General features: G+C 39.9%; 1 protein-coding gene across 14 annotated transcripts in view; it reads right to left on the bottom strand.

Annotated features, from left to right (window-relative positions):
* Nucleotides 1–24,587, bottom strand: part of LOC101411702 (zinc finger protein 596-like) — a 114,784-nt gene that overhangs the window by 55,385 nt on the left and 34,812 nt on the right. For 3 of the 14 annotated variants that reach the window (XM_058307724.2, XM_058307712.2, XM_058307723.2), the window contains exon 3: nucleotides 16,227–16,286. The exons of the other annotated variants lie outside the window; for them this stretch is intronic. The gene's annotated coding sequence lies outside the window, so the exon portion shown is untranslated. The remainder of the gene's footprint in view (nucleotides 1–16,226; nucleotides 16,287–24,587) is intronic. 14 annotated transcript variants of the gene reach the window in all.

Here is a 24,587-nt window from a genome sequence, read left to right as displayed (position 1 = left end):
TCTCTAATGAACCTAGACGCAAAAATACTTAACAAAATACTTGCTAATCGTATTCAACAACACATTAAACGAAGTATACACCACGAGCAAGTGGGATTCATTCCAGGTATGTAAGGATGGTTCAACATAAGAAAATCAATCAATGTAATACACCATATAAACCGATTGAAGGAAAAAATTCACATGATTATATCTATAGATGCAGAAAAAGCATTTGACAAAATACAGCACCCTTTCTTGATAAAAACACTCCAAAAGTTCGGAATACAAGGAAATTTTTTGAACATGATAAAGAGTATATATGAAAAACCCACAGCCACAATTGTTTACAATGGAGAAATCCTAAAATCCTTCCCTCTAAAGTCAGGGACAAGACAAGGATGCCCACTATCTCCCCTTCTATTTAACATTGTCTTAGAAGTATTTGATTGAGCAGTGAGGCAAGAAGCAGATATAAAAGGCATTCAAATTGGAAAAGAAGAAGTAAAAATTTCATTATTTGCAGATGACATGATCCTATACAGAGAAAACCCTGAGAGGTCTACAAGAAAGCTTCTAGAACTCATAAATGAGTTTAGTAAAGTCACAGGTTATAAGATCAATGTGCAAAAATCAGTAGCATTTCTGTACACCAATAATGAGCAAGATCAGGAGGAAATCAAGAAAGAAATACCATTCACAGTAGGAAATAAAAAAATCAAATATTTAGGAATAAGTTTAACTAAAGATGTAAAAAACTTATACACCAACAACTATACAAGACTGTTCAAGGAAATCAAAGAAAACTTCAATAAATGGAAGAATATTCTCTGTTCATGGATAGGAAGACTGAATATTATTAAGATGTCTATCCTACCAAAGCTGATCTACACATTCAATGCAATCCCAATAAAAATCAACACAGCCTTCATTAAGGAACCAGAAAAGCTAGATATGAAATTTATTTGGAAAGGAAAGAGGCCCTGAATAGCCAAAGACATATTGAAAAAGAAAAACAAAATTGGAGGAATCACACTACCTGACTTCAAAACATACTACAAAGACTACAGTAGTGAAAACAGCATGGTATTGGCATAAGGAGAGACACACAGACCAAAGGTATCGAATTGAAAGGTCTGATATAGAACCTCATATATATAGCCATATAATATTCGATAAAGCCACCAAACCCTCTCAACTGGGAGAGAATGGCCTATTCAACAAATGGTGCCTGGAGAACTGGATAGCCATATGTAGAAGAATGAAAGAGGATTACCATCTCACACCTTATACAAAGATCAACTCAAGATGGATCAAAGACCTAAATATAAGAGCCAAGACCATAAATACCTTGGAAAGCAGTGTAGGGAAACATCTACAAGACCTTGTAATAGGAAATGGCTTCATGAATATCACACCAAAAGCACGAGCAGCAAAAGAACTAATAGATAAATGAGATTTCCTCAAAATTAAAGCCTTCTGCACCTCAAAGGAGTTTGTCAAGAAAGTAAAAAGGGAACCTACACAATGGGAGAAAATATTTGGCAACCATATATCCCATAAGAGTCTTATAACTTGCATATATAAAGAACTCCTATATCTTGAAAATAAAAAAGATAAACAACCCATTTAAAAAATGGGAAAAAGATTTAAACAGACACTTCCCCAAAGAAGAAATACAAATGGCTAAAAAGCACATGAAAAAATGCTCCAAATCTTTAGCTATCAGGGAAATGCAAATCAAAACTACAATGAGATACCATCTTAGTCCCATAAGATTGGCAGCTATGAAAAAAACAGAAGAATACAAATGCTGGAGAGGATGTGAAGAAATGGGAACACTTATCGACTGCTGGTGGGAATGCAGAAGGATCCAACCATTCTGGAGGAAGTTTGGCGGTTCCTTAAAAAACTAACCATAGATTTGCCATATGACCCAGCAATTCCACTTCTGGGTATATACCCAGCAGAACTGAAGGCAGGGACACAAACCGATATATGCACACCAATGTTCATAGCAGCATTGTTCACTATCACCAAAAGTTGGAATTGACCCAAATGCCCATCAACAGATGAGTGGATCAATAAAATGTGATATATACATACAATGGAATACTACTCGGCTTTAAGAACAAATACACTACAAACACACGTGATAACACGGATGAATCGTGAGAACCTTATGTTGAGTGAAGCAACCCAGGCATTGAAGGACAAATACTACATGACCTCAATGATATGAAATAAGCAAGCTGCCTCAGAGAGCTAGAGACTGGAAGATAGGCTTACAGGAAATCAGGGGGTAGAGGAAGGATGTAAGCTGACATCTACATGGGTGAAATCTATGATAAGCTGGAGGTAAGTATGTTTACAAGGAAGGGATAAAATGGGGGCATAGGGTTACCTTTGGGTGGGGCTTTGGGGATTTGAGGGGGGCTAGGGATGGGTGGATGGGTAATATTGCCCAAGAAATTGGGGGGAGGGTGGGGCAACACACGAACATAGGAGATTGTCAGGTGCTGGTTGAGAGTATAATGCTGAGAAAACCTTTTCAAAATATAATTAGGAAAGTTACCTGTTTAAGATACTCAAAGGGGATAATCTGACGCAGGACAGACTCCTAAGGAATATCTGAGTGCTCATTTTGCCAGAGTGGGTTATACCATTGGGTAGAGACACATATAATGAGAGTAAAGGTAGACCCACAACCTGGGGAGGACTAATGCCATCAAATAGAGGGAACTGTATCTCTCAAGAGAAATGGTGGCTCCCAGGGCATTACGGCAGTTGAGCAAGTCAAGCCCTCGACAGTGTTGCAAGTATCTCTGAACATAGCTTCTCAAGAAATGAAGACTGACTGTCACTGTGGGCCCCAAGGGGAGAGGGAAATAGCTGTTGAATAGATGGAACCAAAGTAAATGTGAGGGCAAAAGAAGTGTTTCACAAGAGTACACAAGGATGGATATAAAACATGTAATATTACACCAAAAACATATAGGGGACAACAGACTAATAATGTAAACCATAATGTAAAACATAGGACAACTAAAAAATTTAGAAAACAGTATAGCCTGAAGTATAAACCACAATGTAAACACAAATGTTACCTTGCTTGAAAGCTATTGTCTCAATATTTGTACATCAGTTTCAGTAAATATGATATGAATAAGTTAAAAGATTGTCGCTGTGGAAGGGAAAAGGTTTTATAATGGATATGTGGGAGTACTGTATATTGTATATATGAATTACTGTGATCTAAGGCTCGTGTGAAGAGAAGCTCAATAATTAGGGAAAAAAGAAAAGAAAAAGATAGGATGTAGAATTTTCCCAAATCAATATTTATTCTATATCTAACCTTTAAACTCATCGCTATATTCCATTTTACTATTAAGGGAACCTGACATTATATTGGGCTTCACTTTTTAGGAAGTTTTGGATCACAGAGTGGTTCAACAATGGCAGCAGAGGAATACTGGTATGGGATGTTATTGACAGGGGACATATGGTTGACAGGGAGTTATACAGGGCATGCGTCCAGGGTGCATGGAAATGTTTGGATATACTCATAGTGGAAACAATTAAAAACAACAGCAGGGGGTGTGCTGGGTTCCTGGCCCAGGGGTGGGGCTCTGTCGTGATCCCTAGGGAAGCAGTGGCAGTCCCCCAGGTGCAACGGCAAGGATCAGGAAGGAATGAGGGTCCAACAGTGAGCCCCTGATACTAATGACTATGCTTGTGAGCCTATACACCTGAAATAAGAACAAGGCCTAGAGCAGCACTGTGCCTAAGAGTTCCCTCCTGACAGCCTCCATGTTACTCAAATGTGGCCAGTCTCAAAGCCAAACTCAGCATGTAAATACAATGCCTTCCCCCAGCGTGGGACATGACACCCGGGGATGAGTCTTCCTGGCACCGAGGGATCACTACCAAGTATCAGCTGATGACGTAACTAGCAAATGACCTTGAATTAAAGGTTCAACGCGGACCAGGAGAATATCCCTGTCTACATATAATAACAGGAGTTAAAAATGCTATTTGACCTAAAGTAAGGGGGAAATGGAAAGGACAAATGAGTTTATATGGCTATGAGTCTCTAAAGAAGAGTCTGGAGGTTGTCAGAAGGATTGCCCTTAGGCACACCTGAGCAGAGTCTCAGAGACAGATAAAGTAGATACAACCCCAGGTACTGGTTCTTTTGAGTCTAAAGAGACCCACAGATTCTATGGTCATGGCAGATGGAATTCACTGCCCTGTCAGTTGGCTCTTCTTTGGAGCTGGTGTTTCTGCATGATGGAGCTGGACTCAGATGTGATCTCTTTTCACAAGCCTTTCATGATACTTTACTGGAATTGTAGTTGGTGCTGGGGTTTAAGATATATCTAGGGGATTTGAATCTCTGGACTGACAATATGATAGCCAGGCCCTAAGCCTCTACAGACTTCAGCTCCTACACTCTGATTTATTGGACTTACCCCACTCAGCTAACAGGGAGTTGAAGAAGGTCAACCACCATATCATGGAGCCTAGAGTGCCTACAACTGAAAGCAGGAGGACTGCAGCCAGTATCGATGTGGAATCTAAGCCCCCTCTTGACATAGATGTGGAATGGACACAACCAAGCCAAGGTCCACAGGAAGGAGGAATACAGTAAGGATTAGAGTGGACTTAATGATATTCTATTCATGAACTATTGTGGTTAATAATCGAGAAAATGTGGCATTGGTATGGAAAAAGTGGCCATGGTGGCTGCTGGATGCGGGGAATGGGAGGAAGAGATGAGATGTGGAGGCATTTTCAGGACTTGGAGTTGTCCTAAGTGGTGCTCCAGGGACAATTGTCAGACATAGTATGTCCTCCCATGGCCCACTGGATGGAACGTGGGAGCGTGTGGGCTATGGTGTGGACCACAGGCCTTGGGGTGCAGCGATGCCCAGAGATGTACTCACCAGATGCAATGGATGTGTCATGATGATGGGAGAGAGTGTTACTGTGGGGGGAGTGGTGAGGTGGGGGCAGTGGGGGTGAATGGGGACCTCATTTTTTGAATGTAATATTTTTTAAAAAATGAATAAAAAAAAGAAATACTAAAGGGAATTCTGCAGACTGAAAGGAAAAAATCAGGATGGAGAGAGTTGGAGGAGAGTGTAAGAAAAACTAAAAAGAAAAAATAGAAATAAAAACAAAATATGGAATGTATAAACCAAGAGAAAATATAGCTAATGAAAGTAATATCACTGAATGTTAATGGATTAAACTCTCCAATCAAAACACATAGATTGGCAGAATGTACAAGGAAATATGACCCATCTATAGGCTGTCTACAAGAAACTAACCTTAGACCCAGGGACAAAGGGAGGCTAAAAGTAAATGGTTGGGAAACAATTTTACATGCAAACAATAACCAGAAAAGGACAGGAGTAGCAATCCTAATGTCATACAAAGTAGACTTTAAATGCAAAACTATTGTAAGAGACAAAGAAGGACACTATATATATATTAATAAAATGGGTAATCTATCAAGAAGAAAGAACAATCATAAACATTTTTGCACAAACCAGAATACATGAGGCAAACAATGGAAAAAATAAGTAGAGAAGTAGATGCCTCTACAATTATACTAAGGCACATTAATACACAATTATCACCATTAGACAGAGCATCCTGACAGAGGAACAACTGAAAAACAGAGGATCTGAAAAATATATTACAGGATCTGGAAATATTATACATATACAGAACAATACACATGGACATTCTCCAGAATAGACCAGATGAAAGGCCACAGAACAACTCTCAATAAATTCAGAAAGGTTTAAATCATACAAAGTAATTTCTCTGAACACAATGGAATGAAGCTGAAAAGCTGTTAGGGGCAGAAAAAGAGATTAAGCACAAAGATAATGGAAGTTAACATACTCTTGGACAACTGGTTAGTCAAGGAGGAAATCACAAAATATATGAATATATACTGAAGCAAACGAAAATGACAACAAAACATATCAAAACATATGAGGTGCATCAAAAGCAGTACTGAGAGAGAAATTCATAACTGTAAAAGTCTATGTTAAAAAAAGAAGAGCTAAAAGCAAAGAACAGCACACCTGGAGGAATTAGAAAAAGGACAACAAACTAACCACAAAGAAAGTAGAAAGAAGGGGAAAAAAAGATTACAGCAGAGATAAATGAAATTGAAAATAGGAATGCACTAGAATACATAAAACCAAAGCTGGTTCCTTGAGAAGATTAATACAATTGACAAACCCTTACCTAGACTAACAACAACCACAACAACAAACAAAGAGGGAAGATGCAAATACATAAACTAAGAAGCGAGGAAGGGCATATCACCACTGACCCCAGAAAAATAAAGAGGATAATAAGAGGATATTTTTAAAAATTGTAAGCCAACAAGATGGATAATCTAAAAGAAGTGGACAGATTCCTAGAAACACACAAGCAGCCTACAGTGATGAAAGAAGAAAATTATGAACCCAACAAATGAATCACAAATAATAGCCTAGAATTAGTCATCAAAAACCTTGCAACAAAGAAGAACCCTGGACAAGAAAGCTTCACAAGTAAATTCTACCAAATATTCTGGAAAGAACTAACATGATTCCTGCTTAAACCCTTCTAAAATATAGATGAGGGAACACTGCCTAAGTTATTCTATGCTGCCTAAATCACCCTACTACCAAAGCCAAACAAATATGCCACAAGAAAGGAAAACTATGGCCCCAAATCTCTAATGAACCTAAATGCTAAAATACTGATCAAAATACATGGTAGTCACATTCAACAATATAGCAAATGAATTATACACCATGACCAAGTGGGTTTCATCCCTGGTAAGCAAGGACAGTTCAACATAAGAAAATCAATGTACTACACTACATAAACAGACAGAAAATAAAAGTGCAGGATCATGTCCATAGATGCAGAAAAAGCATTAGACAAAATATAGCATCCTTTCCTGATTAAAAAAAATACTTCAAATGATAAGAGTAGAAGGAAACTTCCTTAATATGATAAAGGTTCTATTTATAAAACTAGTAAGCAACATCATATTTTATGGTGAAATCCTAAAAAACTTCCCTCTAAGGTCTGGAACAAGACAAGGATGCCCCCTTTCACCACTCTTATTTAACATTGTATTAGAAGTACTTGCTCAAGCATACAGAGAAGAAAAAGTTATAAAAGGTATCCAAATTGTAAAGTAAGAGCTAAAAATTTCACTATTTACAGATGATAAAATCATATACATAGAAAGCCCTCAGAAATCTACAACAAAGCTTCTAGAGCTAATAAATAAGTTTGATAAATTGGCAGGCTATAAGATCAATGTGCAAAAATCAGTAGCATTATTGTACAATAATAAACAATCAGGAGGAAATCAAGAAAAAATTTTAATTTACAATTGCAACTAAGAGAAACAAATATGTAGGAATATTTTAATTAAAGATATAAATGTAGAAAACTACACAAAACTGTTAAAGTAAATCAAAGAAGACCTACACAAATGAAAGAGCATTCCCTGTTCATGGATAGGAAGACTAAACATCATTAAGATGTCTATCCTATCTAAACTGATTTATAGATTAATGTGGTGTCAATAAAAAATGCCATAGCATATTTTACCGAAAAGAAAAAGCTAACTATGAAATTTACTTGGAAAGGCAAGGGGCCCCAAATAGCAAAAGATATATTGTAAAAGAAAAACAAAATCAGAGGAGTCACACTACCTGACTTTAAAACATATTACAAAGCTACAGTGGTCAAAACTGCATGGTATTGTAAAAAAGATAGACATACTGGGCAATGGAACAGAACTGAGACTTCTGATAGATACATATCCTTGCATATAGAGCCAACTGATATTTGACAAAGCCACTGTAGCAGTCTGATATGGTTATGAATTCCAAAAATAGATACTGGGTTTTGTAATCTGGTCAGTACCTGGGCATGTGATTAAGATTAGGGCCATGTCATTAGGGCATTGAGTCCCCACCCCTTGGTAGATGGGGACTCACAGATCAGAGACATGGAAAAGGATAGAGTTGAGGGTTTCTGATGTTGGAGTTTGATGCTGAATCCTTAAGTTGGAGACCCAGGAAGTAAGCCCACAGAGGAAAGAGGAGTAAGCCCCAGGAAGAAAGGAACCCTGAAACCAGGAAGAAGCAAGCCCTGGGAAGAGAGGAACTCTGAAACTAGAGAGAAGCAAGACCCTGGAAGGGAGGAACCCAGGAAGTCTGAAAACCCTTGCAGACATCACCAGCCATCTTGCTCCAACGCATAAAAGTAGACTTTGGTGAGGGAAGTAACTTATGCTTTATGGCCTGTTATCTGTAGGCTCCTATCCCAAATAAATACCCATTATAAAAACCGATTTCTGGTATTTTGCATCAGCACCCGTTTACACCCCTTTACGGAATTTGGTACCTAGGAGCAGAGTAGTGCTTTTGCAATTACCAAGATGCTAGAATGGTTTTATAAATGGATAAGGGCTATTTTTTGGAGGAACTGTGAGATGCTTGGAAGAAAAGACCTACAGTGCTTTGAAGAGACTGCTAATATCAATATGTATGCTAAAGAGACTTTTTATGATGTCTTTGAAGTAAATGAGACAATCCTGCCCAAGTGAGCTGTTTTGGGAACCTAAAAGCAGGAGGTTTCTGGACATTGGTCTGGAGAGAGTGTGACAAAAGGAGTGCTTGCTCAAGGTAAAACCATGATTTTCTGGGACTTGTGACTGAAGCTGTGGGAAGGCTAAATGTTTCACCCAGGGCCAATAGCCACAGCATTCCCTGAACACTACAGATCACACGGCACCATTTCCAAGCGTCTTGTTCTCTAAACCCGTGATCCCTTAAGCCACATTCCCCAAGCCTGCATTCCCCAAACCCCACATTCCCTGTACCCCGTGTTCCCTGAACCCATGTTTCTGAGCCCACATTCGCCAAGCCCATGTTCCCTGAACCCAGTCCTTCCTGAACCCTGGCATTCCTCCAGCCTGCCAGTCTCAAACTCCAAGAGTGGAAGGGTTCTGGTGAGGGGTGCAGAGGGGCCCAAGGAGACAGGTTCAATTGCGTGACCCCTTTTTTGAGCTTGGAGGAGCATGCCAGCTGGCTTGGGAGGAGCCTAGGAAGAGAGGAGAGGTGAATCTGCTAAGGCAGATTTCCATGAATGCCCTGGGATAGGGAAACGGTCTGGGAGAAGGTGGAGTCAGGTAACTAGTCCTGTGCAAGGGGACAGTAGGACATATATGGTAGGCTTCCAATAGTGTATTTAGGGATCCCAGCAAGGTGTGGGCGCTAGCTCTCAAAGAGACTGAGAGTCATTATTTTCTGCGGTGAGTTGTTTCTATAGGGTCCCATTTGAATCTCACACAGGCTTTCTGCTGGGAGAGAGAAGTGAGGAAGAGAGAAAGGTAGAAGGACAGATTCTTAAGCATTTTATTCAGTTGCAAAGAGGACTCCCTGCTTGAAGGCTTGCCTGGTATTTTTTATTTTTGTTTTCTTGTCTTGCCTTCCTCTTTATTTCCCCACAACACTTTTTTTTCCTTTTTTTAAAATTAGGTGTTGCAGGCAATGTTTCTTGTTTGCTGTGCTTCTTCAGCCTCTATTTCTTCTTCTTTGTGTACTGATTTTGTCTACCAGTGCTATCCCCTTTCCTTTACATCTTTCTATCTTCCATCTTCCGTTGTTACTCTCACATTCTATTGCTTTGTTTAGCTCTCAATTTTTCTGGCTTTTTATTTCTAACACCTCTATTTTGTTTTCTACCTTTTATTTACTCTTTATGTTACTGTCCTTTATTTTCTCTTTCCCTCTCTCCTGAGAACACTGGCCTATTAATTCATACTATATTTTTCTCCATATTCAGATTCCCATCTCATTGTAGGTACTCCACTTTTTTATTGTTATAACTCTACACAGCTTCCATGAGTTTAATATTCATTCTCCTAGGTCTTACATGGTTCTTCTGCTGACATTTAGTATCAATACAGCTTTTACACATTTTCTTTTCTTACCTCTTTTGCTTTCCCTGGCCCTAATCTTTTTCCTTCAAGGGAACTTACATAACAAGGAAATAGAATAAAAGGAACAAAGTGAAGCAGGCTTATAAGATAGGGAATCAGTAGACAGACCTGGAACCTGGCAAGAAGTGCAGGAAGACAGTACCAGGCTGCTGGAAGACCCTCCCCAAGATTCTGCCACTCAGAGGAAGACTTCATTCAGAAGCCAGGAGAAGCCCCAGATATTCCCAAGGACTTGTCCATGGGCCCTCCTGGGAGACTAATGGAAGAAATAAGTGATCAAAATGGTAAATAGCTGGAATTCCTCCCCTGCCATTAACAAAGGCATAACCAACAGTTCAAAAAGGCCAGTGCCAGGCTGTCTCACCTGTGGACCTGTTCCTGCCCTCTGCATACTGCTCTCACTATTTTTCCTCTCCCAAGTGGCCATGCAAATAAACTTGGGCATTTATAAGCTATAATGGGAAATTGTAGTCTATAAATCAGCCCTCTTTATCACTTTTCAGCCCCTTCCTCTCTACCCGGGACCCCTGATGTTATTTTCTCCCATTTCTTGTTCCTCCCTTCCTGAATAAATTACTGGCCTAACTCATCCAATGTGCTCTTGAAATTCATTTCTGCAGCAAAGTCAAGGAACCTAAATAAAATCCAGTAACATATTTGGCAAGGCAGCCAGGAGTTTACTGGTGAAACTATGGCCTACAGCATGTTTGATGCCTTCCTTTGGTTCTCCATTTTAAACACGTTCACCTTTGAGCCCCCAAAGGATATAATCCCAGGAGGGAAGGAGCCAGGGCTCAGAAATTCTCTGTGTCCTTGCCACACACCCAGGCTTGTGAAATCTGACCCCAGCCAGGATGGCTGGGTGATAGGGCAGTGGTTTAAATCACAGCCCTTCCAAGACAGAGGTTCCCTGGCAAAGCACTGGGCCCTGGAAACAGCTTCTTTTCCAAGCCCTTTTAGCAGCCAGGTTCTCTGCCCTTGGGCCTGCCTACTGTTGCCTTCTCCATGCCTCTCCCCTAGAGGCAGCAAGTCAATGGCAGAAAGCCTTGAGGGCTTATTCCTCCCACTGGGTCCTTGCCTTTGGAGGCCCTCCAGGCAGTCAGAGCCAAAATGGATCCCATGGGAGTTCCCTTCCCCAGGGCTGTCACAGGATACCTTTGCATAACTAAATTTTACATGTTTTACCTCTCTACTTCTTGCCACTGAATTTCTCTTTACAGGTTTGTGTTAGAATACTTTGGTATGTCTTTAAAACTGTGAAAATGGAAAGTGGCTTTGTTTAGCAAGGCAACTATTGCCTCAGTGCCCTAAGGCCTGTTAGCTAGAGAAATTAATCTCTAATCACTTAATGGCCTTTTGATGGCTGGTTTAACTGGGAAACTATCAAACAGTGTCATAAAACTAGGATAGCTTTAAGGACCTCTGTAAGAATAGGAAGAAGCTTTTTGCCCCTTCTCAGGAGCAATATTCAAGTAAGAAACACTATTCGGCTTGGTAGCTTCACACTGAAATCTATTCAGCCTGTCTCCCAAGTCCAGAATGACCCTGGGAATGCCCAGTGGAAGGGGCTCTGTGATTCCCTGGGGTGGAGGTAATCAGAGAACAGCCAAACATTTCCTGAGATTTAACTCAGGAACTTCTGCTTGGGTAACTGTGCAGTTGGTCTAGGACCCTGAATTGGTCAGGGGTGCTGAGAACCAGAGCAGTAAACTGAATGGCCCTCATTCCCTGGGCCCATTCATTTAGAGAGCAGCCAAATATCCCCTGAGACAGACATTTCAGGCACTTTGGTTTGGGGCCACTGCTCAGTCTCCCACAAATTTAGCTTGGGTGCATTGATCTGATTACTGGAGGAAGCATCAGATATCCCCCAGGACCTAGGTCATGAACAGGGATGACTGTAAGCCAGGCAGGCTATGAAAATTGAATTTCTCAGGACACTGGGACAGAGCATCAGCTCCAAATTATGTGAAGTGGTGAATGTTTTAGTCAGACTAGACACTGGGACACCAGATTGGTCACATAAAAGGTGCTTCTTCGTTCTTCCTAGAATAAAGGGCATGGTCTCTTGCCCACCAGTAAATTCCCCATAGAAGTGTCTTCTCAAGAATCAGGAAATTCTGCCAACTGTTGGTCTACATGACCACAGTATAGCCAAGAGCAGCCTCAGTTTGAAACCCTGAATTCCAGTTAAACCAGTGTAAGAAAAGAGAACAGATAGATCTGAGGCCCAGAAACCTCATGTCATGTCTCCTTAAAGAAATGAAATAAACCTCAAACTTCAATTAGCCCCATTTTAGAAACAGCCTTCTCAGTTTAACCTCAGTTGTGCCTATAAAATGTGTGAATAAAGATCAAGATCCAGGATCCAGACCAGTTACTAAAACTCTCCTAAAAAATAAGAAACTTCAGGTGCCATCAATTAAGATAGAAGTGTTCCTCGAAATGTAAAGGGTATAAAATTCTCTCTTGTTTTAATCAATGCGTAACTTTGTATTCAACTTTGAAATCTATGTTTAATTTTGTCAGTTTGCTTGTGCCTAGGTAATCAGATTTGGGGTTCACCTGTTACAAATTGGGTAACAGTGAAAGGTAGCGTAAAAATGAGTCTTTGAATATCTATACTGTCTTGCTAGTGGATATAATGCATAAATCACAAGTGGGATTTATTTAATTGTCAGAAAAGCAGAAAAACTTCACAAAGTTGTTATTAATAAAATTCTTATGGCTTAGTTAATAAAGGTACCCTGTTCGCCTTAAAGTAAAAACTTCCTAGAAACTGTAACTAAGAGCTAGGATCATTTATAAATGCTTTTATATAATGAAACAGAAGGATGATAACTGAAACTGTAATTGCGTAAATTTAGCCTAAACCTACTATTATAAATGCAAATTCTAAACTAACCTTACCTTCGTTTATAGTCACTTCCAACCTAGCCTCACTCCCTGCCTTTGCTTATGGCTACGTCATAACAGTTTCTGCCCTATGGCTCAGGGGAAAGCAAACTTGAGACATCCCTATCTTCTGTCCTACTGGTATTAGTGACCCTGCTTTCTCTCATGCTCCAAGTGTGGACTAAATTGCTGCCTGGTGGAATTCTTGACCCTCGGGGTTGAATGTCCACTCATCCAGTTCAGCAGTCACCAGAGTCCTGTTATCTCCAAGCACTGGGAAGTGAAGGAGGCCTCCTGCCTTGACTGTTGGGGTTCCTAAAAGTGGCAATTCATGAGAGAACCAGTTTCTCTGAAGCTTAGAAAGCCTCAGGGAATATACATAAAATTAATCTTGCTCATCCAAGGTATGCTAAAGTCAAAGTAAAAAATAAAGCTCTAAAGCAAAGGAAAATTGTATGAAAGAATTAAAACATTTTAGTTATAAGTCATTAATTAAAGAACATATTCTTGTGCAAAACTGCATGGTCACAGTGCAAATAAGAGTAATGAAAAGGAGCCTTCAAAAAAGTCTTTTAAATGTTATCTTACAGTTAAACATTTTGTAAGAATGAAAATGATAAGTGAGTCCTGTATTTCTGTGTCAAACTCTATTTGTTCCATTGGTTGATAATTGTAATCTATGGTAAATTAACCAGTCTGTGTAGTTGTGGTAAATTATAAAGAGTTTGTGAAAGCATCTTCCAAACTGAAACATTTAAATGGCTAGGTCTAAGAAGCCATTATGAATTGGAAACCTAAATTGATATTAACTGCAAAAAGTAACTTCATAGCAATGAAACCTTTCTGGAAGTCACCTCAATGTGCATATTCAAGTGGTGGTAATGAAAAGTTACCTTGATTCCATTAGGAATTTTCAGTTTCCACTTTTTAAAAAAATGGAAGAAGGAGTTTTCCCTCTACTGCTCAAGTAAAATACCTGTGTAATTAATGTCTTCATGTTAAAAGTGTAAAAGTAAGAAGCAAAGTAATAAAAAGTTCATTTGATATGTAACACATTGCACTGGAAGTGTTTAAAAGGTGTATAAAAATCAAGAGATAGGCTTCAGTATTTTCAAACTCTCTTGTGCTGTCATACCAGGCCTTCAATATACTGCAAGTTGCCTCTCCATTTGAGTTATTGGCTAAGTTGGTCACTGACTCCTATAATAATAAAGGTATCTACATCTCTGGTTGTGCTCCTGAAGTTGATGGAGACTACACTGCAATTTCAAACTCATGCAGCAGCCAATGATGGCTTGGTATAGCCAAATATACAATGGATATTGCATCCAGACTGGCACTGCTTCATAGTGCCAAAGGGTCCTACGCACCAGGCTGGTGGAATACTGGAACATACTTTCCTAGCTTTTCTCTAGGGTCAAAGGTGCTGCAGCTTGCTCACTGTGTGAAGAAGATACCAAGTGGAGCAATGATCACCAGAGCACTGTGAGTAGAACTTAAACACATTATGACCTGCTCCCATGGAATGATAACATGTAAGGTATTACAAACCTAAACTTTAAATCTAAATCACAGCTCAAAGAAAAATGTATGCATTGGGGAAGTACATTAATTAGTATTAAGTACTGTACCTAGATCTCCTATTCTAGATATATGCCTGATGATTACAGGCATATATCTAGATCTACTCTAGATCATATGCAGAAAAACACTGAACATGTTAAAAGTCCTGATAAACTCCATTTTCTAAGTAGTTAATAAACATGCATATACATGCTGAGTTTGGCTTCGAGACTGGCCACATTTGAGCAACATGGAGGTCTCAGGAGGTAACTCTTAGGCATCCTGCAGCTCTAGGCCTTGTTCTTATTTCAGGTACAGAGGTTCATAAGCACAGTCATTAGTATCAAGGACTCATTGTTGGACCTTCCTTCTTTTTTTTGGTCTTTGCCATTGCACTTGGGGGGTTGTTGCTGTTCCTTTAGGGACTGTGATAGAGCTCCCCTGGCTAGGAACTCAGCACTCCCTCAGTTGTTGTTTTAATTGTATCCACTATGAAAATATCCAAACAAATTTATGTACCCTGCATATATGCCCTGGAGAACTCCCTGCCAACCATGTGTCCCCTGTCAATAACATCCCAGACCAGTATTCCTCCCCTGCCACTGTTGAACCTCTCTGTGATCCAAAACTTCCTTAAGAATGAAGCACAATATATCGCCAGGTTCCAATAACAGTAAAATGGAATACTGCAATGAGTTTAAAGGTTAGATATAGAATACATATTAATTTAGAAAAATTAAGGTAAAAATAAATTGGGGTATCAAAAAATTTAAAAATGCAAAAGCTTTGTTTTTGATGTTTTGCCTTCCATCACTGCAATAAGTGTTGCCCTGTACGCAAACTGGCAAGGCAATTACTTACGTCTTTTCCTCAGTGCTACATCCTATCTTTTTCTTTTCTTTTTTTAATTATTAAGCTTATCTTCACAAGAGTTTTAGATCACAGTAATTCATATATACAATATACAGTACTCCCATATATCCAACATAAAACCTTTTCCCTTCCACAGCAATAATCTTTTCACATATTCATACTATATTTACTGACACTGATGTACAGATATTTAGACAATAGCTTTCAAACAAGGTAACATTTGTGTTTACATTGTGGTATATTTTTGACTATACAATTAAATGTGTTGCCTTCCCCCCTGAGTGGGACATGACTCCCGTGGATGAGCCTCCCTGGCGCCGATTACTACCAAGTACCAGCTGATGATGTAACTAGAAAATGACCTTGAATAAAAGGGTCAACTCGGACCAGCAGAATATCTCAATCTACATATAATACAAGGGGTTAAAAATGCTTTTTGACCTGAATCAAGGGGGAAATGGAAAGGACAAATGAGTTTATATAGCTATGAGTCTCCAAAAAGAGCCGGGAGGTATCAGCCGGGAGGTGTGCCCTTATGCACACCTCAGCAGAGCCCCAGAGACAGATAAAGTAGATACAACCCTGGGTATTGGTTCTTTTAAGGGCTACAGAGACCCACAGGTTCTATGGTCATGGCAGATGGAGTTCAGTGCCACGTCAGTTGGCCCTACTTTGGAGTTTGTGTATCTGTGTGATGGAGCTGGACTCAGATGTGATCTCTGTTCACAAGCCTCTCCTGTTACTTTTACCAGAACTGTAGTTGGTGCTGGGGTTTAATATATACCCAGGGAACCTGAATCTCCGGACTGACCATGTGATAGCGAGGCCCTGAGCCTCAACAGACTTCAGCTCCTACACTCTGGTTTATAGGACTTACCCCACTCAGCTAAGATGTAGTTGAAGAAGGTCAACCACCACACCATGGAGCCAAGAGTGCCTACAATAGAAAGCAGGAGGATTGCATCCAGCATCCATGTGGAATCTAAGCACCCTCTTGATATAGATGTGGAGTGGACACAACCATTCCAAGGTTCACAGGATGGAGGAATAGAGTATGGATTATAGTGGATTTACTGATAATCTATTCATGAACTACTGTGATTAGTAATCAAAGAAAATGTGGCATTGGTGTGGAAAAAGTGGCCATGGTGGCTGCTGGGGGTAGGGAATGGGAGGAAGGGATGAGATGTGGAGGCGTTTTTGGGATTTGGAGTTGTCCTGGGTGATGCTGCAGGGACAGTTACTGGACATTGTATGTCCTCCCATGGACCACTGGGTGGAACGTGGGAGAGTGTGGGCTATGATGTGGACCACTGACCATGAGGTGCAGCAGTGTTCAGAAATGTAGTCACCAAATGCAATGAATGTCTCATGATGATGGAGGAGATTGTTGTTAAGGGGGGAGGAGTGGGGTAAGGGGGGTGGGGGGTATTTGGGGACCTCATATTTCTTGAATGTAATATTAAAAAACAAATAAAGACAAAATAAAATAAAATAAAATAAAGAAAAAGAAAAAAATAATAACCATGCAGAGCCCATGTCTCCCTCCTAGCCCTTATTCCAGAACCTATCCCACTCATACCCTGGGGAGGACTGGCAGATTCACATGCTATCCTATGAGGGCTAAGTATTTGCCATCTAGAAGGGAAATAACAAATGAAGCAGATAAGATGCATTTCAACTTAGCCCCTTTGAGATAGTTCAGAAACAACCTTTCCTCACCCAGAACCTGCAAACCAGGTTCAGATCAAAACTCAACAAGAAAATGAGCCTCATTCTCAATTACAGCCAAAATATAAAGAACTTTACTCTGTAGTTCTGGACATTCCCACAGCTATTAAAATTAAAGGAATTTCCAGTTTGGTGCACTAATCCTAAGTAAATTCAGCTCCCCAAGAAAGTGCCAGCTAACAGGAAGCATCTGATGGGATGTATGAATGCCAGTCACTGGATGGCCTGAAATACCTCTTCAGGATAAAAAGCTAAGTAGCATCTGTGTCAAAATCAGCTGTTCCTTCTAACTCTAGCCCAAATGTCTATTACCAGGGGGAGGGCAAACCAGACACCCCTTTAAGAAACCTTGCCTCTTTTCATCTCCTTTAACTTAACTAAAATGGAAATGCCTCTTCCCGGTCACATGCAAGAATGCTTTCCTACCAACTTCAAAAAAATACAGACTTTGCAGGCAGCTAGCCTTTTCTACTTCTGTGGCCCAGTATCCTCTCAGTGGGACCATATATTTTCAAAACTATAATCAACTCTATTTCTTCCAGAATCGACATCTTAGCCATATGGGAACTTCATCCAGTTTTGCTGAGGATGCCAGATCCATCTTCCTCCAACCAAGGTAGACTAGCAGGAGGGGTTTTTTTTTTTTTTTTTGACTTTGTAATAATATTAAAAAAATATATATATATATGAGGTCCCATTCAACCCCACCACCCCCACCCCACCTCTCCCCCCCCAGCAACACTCATTCCCATCATCATGACACATCCATTGCATTTGGTAAGTACATCTTTGGGCACCTCTGTACCTCATGGTCAATGGTCCACATCATGGCCCATACTCTCCCCCATTCCATCCAGTGGGCCCTGTGAGGATTTACAATGTCCGGTGATTGCCCCTGAAGCACCATCCAGGGCAGCTCCATGTCCCAAAGACGCCTCCCCTTCTCATCTCTTCCTGCCTTTCCCCATACCCATCAGCCACCATGTCCACTTTTCCCAATCCAATGCCACCTTTTCTATGTGGACATTGGATTGGTTGTGTCCATTATACCTCTATGTCAAGAGGAGGCTCAGAGGTGCAATCCTCCCACTTTCAGTTGTAAGCACTCCAGGCTCCATGGTGTGGTGGCTGTCCTTCTTCAACTCCATCTTAGCTCAGCAGGAGGGTTTTACACCTTGTCAGGTAGGGTCTTATTGACCCTAACAAGCAAGAAGTAGGTACACAAGAAAGATCATCTCCCTTCATCACTTTTAAGATTCAAGGTGTAAACACTGATGGGGGAATGAAGGAGGACAATAAGATTGGGAATCAACAGACAGCTCTGGAACCTGGCAAGAAGTCCAAGAGAACATCAATAATCCCAAGATGGCTGCAGGAAGACCCTCCCCAAAATTCTGCCACTCAAAAGAGGACTTCTTCTGGAAGCCAGGAGAAGCCCCAGATATTCCCCAAAAACGTTATTATTGGTCCTTCCTGGGAGATTGATGGGAGAAATAAGTAATGAAAATGGTAAACAGCTGGAACTCCTCCCCTGCCATTAGCAAAGGGGTGGAATAATCAACAGTTCAGCAAGGCCAGCAACAGGACTAAGCTCTCTTTCTCATGAGTGCTCTCACCTGTGGACCTGTTCCTGCCCTCTGCACTGTTCTCACCATTTTTCCTCTGCCATGAGACCACACAAGTAAAGTTGGGCAATTTTAACCTATAATGGGAGATTGTAGCCTGTAAATCAGCACTGTTTATCACTTTTCAGTCCCTTTCTCTCTACCTGCCACTCCTGCTCTGTTATTTTTTTACCATTTCTCATCCCTCCCTGCCTGAAGAAATTACTGTCCTAACTCACCTGAAGTGCTCTTGAAATTCATTTCTGCAGCACAGTCAAATAACCTAAATAAAATCCAGTAACAAAAGTGCCAAAGACATGACTTAACACAAACACAAAAACAGTACCTAAATAAACCATGAGAATAAAGGGAGAAGCTAATCAACTGAACAAACCCATAAGGATAAAATGATGATGAGACAAAAACAAAAAATTACATATGATACCCATAACCAGGAAGACATGGCCCAATCCAATGAACAAAAGAAAAACCAGGAAGAGGAGATCATTGAAGAAACAATCAAAGCTCTCAAAACAAATATCATGGTCCAACATAATGAAGTGAAGGAAGAGATTAAGGATATTAAGAAAACACTTAGAGAGAATACAGCAGAAATTGTAAAAATACACAAAAAGAACAGATATGATGGCGATGAATGGCACAATCCAAGAGATCAAAAATGCATGCTCAGCAAATAACAGCAGATTTGAAGAGGCAGAGGAAAGAATTAGTGATGTGGAAGACAATACATCTGAAATCAAATAGATGGTAGCATTGATAGGTAAAATGATAGAAAAAATCCAGCAGGGACTTAGGGATTTGAATGACAACAGAAAATGCACAAATATATGCATTATAGGCATCCCAGAAGGAAAAGAGAAAGAAGAGGGGACAGAAGGGGGGTTGGAGGAAATAATGGCAGAAAACTTCCCAAACCAATTAGGGACATGGATGTACCTGTCCAGGAAGTGCAGCATGCCCCAAACTCATAAATCCCAACATGCCTACACCAAGACATATACTTCTCAAATTACCCAATGCACAAAACAAAAATACTGAAGGCAGCAAGAAAAAAGATCACATACAAGGGAAGCTCCATAAGATTAAGTGCTGATTTATCATCTGAAACCATGGAGGCAATAAGGCAGTGGTATGATATAGTCAAGGTACAAAAAGAAAAAAAATTTCCAGCCAAGAATACTCTATCCAGCAAAGCTGGAATTCAAAAATGATGGAGAGTTCAAAATATTCAAAGATAAACAGAAACTAAGAGATTATGTCAACAATAAACCTGCCCTTCAAGAAATAAAGGGAGTTCTGCAGGAGGAAAGAAAAGAAAACAGGACAGACAGTGTTGTAGGAGAATGTAAGAACTAAAAGGACAAAAAGAAAAATAAAAGCAACATATGAAATACACAAATCCAAAGAAAATGTCTAATGTAAGTAATTCATTGACAGTAATAACAGTGAATGTCAATGGACTAAACTCACCTTTCAAGAAACACAGATTTTCAGAATTTATAAGGAAATGTGATCCATCTATATGCTGTCTAAAAGAAACCCATTGCAGACCCTGGGATTCAAGGAGACTGAATGTGAATGGCTAGAAAACAAGCTTACCAGCAAACAATAAACAAAAAAGGGCAGGAGTAGCTATATTAATATCAGACAAAATAGACTTTAAATGCAAAACTATTGTGAGAGACAAAGATGGACACCATATATTAGTAATCTTTCAAGAGGAAAGAACAATTATAAACATTTACACCCCTAACCAGGGTGCCTCCAAACACATGAGGCAAAACACTGGAAAAACTTAAGTGAAGAAATAGATGCCTCTAAAATAGTGTGGGACTTTAATACTCCATCATCACACATTGGATAAATCATCTCAGCAGAGAGTCAATAAAGAATCCAAGACGTTGAGTAATACATTATAGGATCTGGACTTAATAGACATATACAGTATGTTACACCCAAATACAGCAGAATATACACTCTTCTCAAGTGCACATTGGCTCATTCTCCAAGATAGACAACATGTTAGGTCACAAAGACTAAATGAATTCAGAAAGATGGAAATCATACAAAATAATTTTTCTGACAACAGTGGAATGAAGCTGGAAATCTGCAAGGGCCAGAGAACAAGATTAGGCACAAAGATAGGGACATTATGCAACACATTCTTAGACAAACTGTGGGTCAAGAAGGAAATCTCCAAAGAAATCAGTAACTACCTTGAAACCAATGAAAAGGACAACACAACATATCAAAACTTATGGGATGGAGAAAAGCTGTAATGAGAAGGAAATTCATAGTCATAAATTCATACATCAAAAAAGAAGGAGCTAACATCGAAAAACTAACAGCAAACTTGGAGGAATTACTAAAAAAAGAACAAACTAACCCACAAGAAGAAGAAAGAAAGAAGTAACAAAGATCAGAGCAGAACTAAATGAAATTAAAAAGTACTACAAAAAATTAACAAAAAGAGTGGTTTCTTTGAGAAGATCAATAAAATGGAAAAACCCTTAGCTATACTAACAAAAAAAGAGAAGATGCAAACACAGAAAATAAGAAATGAGAAAGGAGATATCTGTGGCATTTCTGATGCCACAGAAATAAAGACAATCATAAGAGGATATTTTGAAAAACTATATGTCAACAAGAAGGAAAATTTAAAGGAAATGGACAAATTATCAGAAATCCATAAGCAGCCTACACTGGCAAAAGTAGAAATTGATGATCTCAACAAACCAATCACAAGTAAAGATAGATTCAGTCATTAAAAACCTCCATACTAAGAAATGTCCTGGGTCAGCTGGCTACACAGATGAATTTAACCAAACATTTGAGAAAGAACTAACACTAATCTTGTTTAAACTCTTTCAAATATTTAATGTGTTTGATGGTGGCATCTGGCACAGGGTGTACCTGGGGTAGGCTTATAGGGAGTATGTGAGTGCTCATCTTGCCATAGTGTGTTATATCATTGGGTGGAGACCCCTACAATGAGCAGGAATGTGTTGTAGCCCCATCCTGGCAAGGCCTGATGTTCTCATACAGAGAGAAGGGTGTCTCTCAAAAGCATTGGTGGCTCCCAATTGGGGAGGGCAGTCTAGTGTGTAAAGCTCTCAGCATTGTTGCAAGTATCTATGAATCTGGTCCTTTAAGCAGTGAAATTTGGTTGTCACTCTGGTTCCTGAAGAGAGGGGGAGAGAGCAATAGAGTAGATGCAAGAGGAGCTAACTGGGGAGCAACGGAAGTGTTCCACAAGATAATACAATGATGGCTTTAGCCTATATTAAATTTCACCAAAAATTTATAAAACTGTATAGTCTTATATGTAAACCATAATGTAAACCAAAATGTAACTAAAACTGTAGAAAAGTATAAAGTCTAAAATATAAATAATAACAGTAACCAAAATGTAACAATGTTTAGTATCTACGTTTCAATATCTGTACATCAGTTGTACCAAATATAACATCCACATGTAAAAAGATCATTGCTGGGGAAGGGGTAAAGGGTTTGATGTTGGGTATATGGGAGTCCCCTATATTGTATATGTGACTTTTCTGTGATCTAAAACTTTTTTGAAGACAAAATGAAAAATGAAAAAAATAGGATGTAGACAGTGATGAAGGAATGGAAGAGAATGCCTTGCCACTGTACATACAGGGCACCACCTATTACAGTGGTGAAAGAAAACACATCAAAAACAAACTCTTATGATACTTTTCATTTTTAATATGCTAATTTTTTTATGTTTAGTTTTTCTGAATTAATGTGTATTCTGCTAATCTTCAAAGTGATCATTACTATTTCATTTTCCTACTAACAATCTGGCAAGATATTAGGCTTCATTTTTGAGGAAAATTTGGATCAGAGAGGGGTTCAATTATGGTGGGGAGGAGCAAAGGTGTGGGGTGTTATTGATGGGGGACACATGGTTGGGAGTGAGTTCTTCAGGGCATGTATACAGGGAATATAAAAATGTTCGGATATTCGCTGGGTATTGTCATAGTAGGTAGAGCTACACGCAAGTTAGGGAGTGCTGAGTTCCTAGTTGGGGAAGCATTGTCGTTTTCCCAATGTAACAGCAACAATCCCACAAGTGCAAGGGCAAAGACCACTGAAGAAGAATGGTCCAATGATACTGATGACTATTCTTATAAGCTTGTGTGCTTGAAATTTCAATGAGGCCTAGGGCTGCAAGATGCCTAAGAATTACCTCTTGAGTTGCAGGGTGCCTAAGAGTTACCTCTTGAGAGCCTCTATGTCGCTCAAAAGAGGTCACTCTCTAAGCCAAACTCAGCATGTAAATACATTCCCTTCACCCAGTGTGGGTCATCACTCCCCAGGGATGAGCCTTCCTGGTGCCGAGGGATTACTCCCAATCACCAGCTGGGGATGCAACTATAAAAAGACCTTGAATAAAAGGGGGAAAGGGTAAAGACAAATGAGTTTATATGGCGAAGAGTCTTCAAAATGAGTTGGGAGTCATGAGAGGGGTCGCGGTTATGCATGTCTCAGAAGGATTCCAGGGACAGCCAAACTAGATACAACCCTAGGTACTGGTGCTCCTGAGGACTACACAGACAAACAGTTTCTATGGTCATGGCAGATGGCTCTGGAGTTCAGTGCCTTGCCAATGGGCCCTATTTTGGAATTTGTGCTCCTGAGTATAATGGAGTTGGACTCAGTTGTGACCTTTCTGCACATGCCTCTTTTTCATTATTCCTCAATCTGTGGCTGCTGGGGTTGGTGTATACTCAGGAGACTTGAATCTCTGGTCATGTGTCAGCTGGGCCCTGAGCCTCAGTAGATTTGCAAAACCTACTCTCCAGTTCTTGGACTTAGGTCCAATAACAGGAAGGTAGAGATGGTCAACCACCACAACACAGAAACAAGAGAGTCTACAACTGCAAGCAGAAGAAAGGCATCCATCAGCCATGTGGAATCTAAGCCCCCGCTCAATTTAGAGGTGGAGTGGACATCACCATCATAGGGTCAACAGGATGGAGGAATAAAATATGGATTAGAGAGCAATTATTGGTATTCTACTATAGAACTATTTTTGACTCTAGAAATGGTAGAATTGTATCACTGATATGGGGACAGTGGCCATGGGAGTTGCTGGGGGCAGGGAAAGGGAAGAAGAGGTGTGATGTGGGGGCATTTTTGGGACTTGGAGTTGTCTTGAATGATACTGCAGGGACAAGTGCAGGACAATATATATCCTGCCATAACCCACTACATGGCCTGGGGGAGAATGTAAACTATAATCTATGCAGTGCAGTAGTGCTTCATTGTATTCACCAATTGCAATGAATGTGCCACAATGATGAAAAAGAGTTTGTTGACATGGAAGGAGTGGTGGGGGCTGGGGTGGGGCTATATCAGAACCTCTTATTTTTTCATGTTACATTTTTTTTGTGATCCATGTATCATTAAAAAAGAAAATTTAAAAAATCAAAAAAATAAATATGCAATAAAAAGTAGTGAATGATGAAACTGTTATTGGCAACCAGAGGAAAGGTGATCCATGTTTTAAAGTCCCAGAACTTAGCAAGATTAACTCCTGGTGCTGTATGGAAGGTAGAATTTGAAAATGGTGAGCTTGGGCATGTAGCTGAAGAACTTTCCAAAGCAAACTTGGGGAATGTGGCTTGGTTTGTACTTGCAGCTGATAGTAAAATGCTAGAAGAGAAAGAGAAGCAGAGGCCTAAACTATTGGGCACAAAGAAAACAGAAACTGATTCTGAAAAGTCCAAGACTCTGGAAATCAATCCCCCAGCTGAAAGTGCCCTATTTGAGAACTTAACTAAATGACACTTATAAATCAGGATTTCAGAAAGACTTGTGGGAAGTCTTACTGTCCGAAGGCTTGGACTACTGCT

The sequence above is a fragment of the Dasypus novemcinctus genome, chromosome 12, assembly GCF_030445035.2.
Source record: "Dasypus novemcinctus isolate mDasNov1 chromosome 12, mDasNov1.1.hap2, whole genome shotgun sequence".
Taxonomy (NCBI): Eukaryota; Metazoa; Chordata; class Mammalia; order Cingulata; family Dasypodidae; genus Dasypus; species Dasypus novemcinctus.
The sequence above is the reverse complement of the archived record's forward strand: the minus strand, read 5'-3'. Positions and strand labels throughout refer to the sequence as shown.